Below are 2,295 nucleotides of genomic sequence, written 5' to 3'. Positions count from 1 at the left end.
TCCTTGAGCTTTAAACACAAGGTAGTCCCCATTCAATTGAAGGACTAGCTTTCCTCTATCAACATCAATCACAGCTCCTGATGTGGCTAGGAAGGGTCTTCCAAGGATGATGCATTCATCCTCCTCCTTCCTAGTGTCTAAGATTATAAAATCAACAGGGATATAAAGGCCTTTAACCTTTACTAACACGTCCTCTACTAATCCATAAGCTTGTCTTTGTGATCCGTCTACCATCTCTAATGAGAATATGGCAGGCTGTACCTCAATGATCCCCAGCTTCTCCATTACAGAGAGTGGCATAAGATTTATGCCTAACCCTAGGTCACACAGAGCCTTCTTAAAGGTCATGGTGCCTATGGTATAGGGTATTAAGAATTTGCCAGGATCTTGTTTCTTTTGAGGTAAAGTTTGCTAAATCCAAGTATCTAGTTCATTAATGAGCAAGGGAGGTTCACCTTCCCAAGTCTCATTGCCAAACAATTTGGCATTCAGCTTCATGATGACTCCTAGGTATTGAGCAACTTGCTCTCCAGTTATATCTTCATCCTCTTCAGAGGAAGAATAGTTTTCAGAGCTCATGAATGGTAGAAGGAGGTTTGATGGAATCTCTATGGTCTCTATATGACCTTCAGATTCCTTTGGGTCCTCAATAGGGATCTCCTTCTTGCTTGAGAGACGTCCCATGAGGTCTTCCTCATTAGGATTCACATCCTCTCCTTCCTCTCTAGGTTCGGCCATGTTGATTATGTCAATGGCCTTGTACTCTCTTTTTGGATTCTCTTCACTATTGCTTGGAAGAGTACTGGGAGGAGTTTCAGTGACTTTCTTACTCAGCTGGCCCACTTGTGCCTCCAAATTTCTAATGGAGGACCTTGTTTCACTCATGAAACTTAAAGTGGCCTTAGACAGATCAGAGACTATGTTTGCTAAGCTAGAGGTACTCTACTCAGAATTTTCTGTCTGTTGCTGAGAAGATGATGGAAAAGGCTTGCTATGCTGAGCCTGTTTCTTCCACCATTATTAAAGCCTTGTTAGGGCTTTTGTTGATCCTTCCATGAGAAATTTGGATGATTTCTCCATGAGGAATTATAGGTGTTTCCATAAGGTTCACCCATATAATTTACCTCTGCTATTGCAGGGTTCTCAGGATCATAAGCTTCTTCTTCAGAAGATGCCTCTTTAGTACTGTTGGATGCATTTTGTCATCCATTCAGACTTTGAGAAATCATGTTGACTTGCTGAGTTAACATTTTGTTCTGAGCCAATATTGCATTCAGAGATCAATTTCAAGAACTCCCTTTCTCTGAGGCATCCCATTATTCACAGAATTCCTCTCAGAAGTGTACATGAACTGGTTATTTGCAACCATGTCAATGAGTTCTTGAGCTTCTGCAAGCGTTTTCTTTAGGTGAATGGATCCACCTGCAGAATGGTCCAGTGACATCTTAGAGAATTCAGATAGACCATAATAGAATATATCCAAAATGGTCCACTCTGAAAGCATGTCAGAAGGACACCTTTTGGTCATCTGCTTGTATCTTTCCCAAGCTTCATAGAGGGATTCACCATCTTTTTGTTTGAAGGTATGAACATCCACTCTAAGCTTGCTCAACTTTTGAGGAGGAAAGAACTTAGCCAAGAAGGCCGTGACCAGCTTATCCCAGGAGTCCAGGCTATCTTTAGGTTGTGAGTCCAACCATGTTCTAGCTCTGTCTCTTACAGCAAAAGGGAAAAGCATGAGCCTGTAGACTTCAGGATCTACTCCATTAGTCTTAACAGTCTCACAGATCTGCAAGAACTCAGTTAAAAACTGATAGGGATCTTCTGATGGAAGTCCATGGAACTTGCAGTTCTGTTGCATTAGAGTAACTAGTTAAGGTTTCAGCTCAAAATTGTTTGCTCCAATGGTAGAGATTGAGATGTTTCTTCCATCAAACTTGGAAGTAGGTATAGTATAGTCACCAAGCATCCTCCTTGCATTATTGTTGTTAGGTTCGGCTGCCATATCCTTTTCTTGTTCGAAAATTTCTATAAGGTTGTCTCTGGACTGTTATAATTTAGCTTCTCTTAGTTTCCTCTTCAGAGTCCTTTCAGGTTCAGGATCTGCCTCAACAAAAATATTCTTGTCCTTGCTCCTGCTCATATGAAAAAGAAGGGAACGGAAAATAATAATAGGGATCCTCTTTACCACAGTAGAGAGATTCCTTTATATTAGTAGAAGAAGAAAGGAATAGAAGAAGGAAAAGGTAAGAATCCAAACACAAGGGTGAAGATAGGTTCAGATTCTTGAGATGA

At 40.8% G+C, this 2,295-nt stretch overlaps 1 non-coding gene across 1 annotated transcript; it reads left to right on the top strand.

Moving 5' to 3' along the window:
• Positions 1-1,498: 1,498 nt before the first annotated feature.
• LOC112799148 (small nucleolar RNA R71) lies at positions 1,499-1,606 on the top strand. Its single transcript, XR_003200728.1, has one exon. It is a non-coding gene; the product is annotated as a small nucleolar RNA R71 (small nucleolar RNA).
• The last annotated feature ends 689 nt before the right edge of the window (positions 1,607-2,295 follow it).

The sequence above is a fragment of the Arachis hypogaea genome, chromosome 4 (genome assembly GCF_003086295.3).
Source record: "Arachis hypogaea cultivar Tifrunner chromosome 4, arahy.Tifrunner.gnm2.J5K5, whole genome shotgun sequence".
Classification (NCBI taxonomy): Eukaryota; Viridiplantae; Streptophyta; class Magnoliopsida; order Fabales; family Fabaceae; genus Arachis; species Arachis hypogaea.
This window is presented reverse-complemented; position numbering and strand designations above follow the sequence as displayed.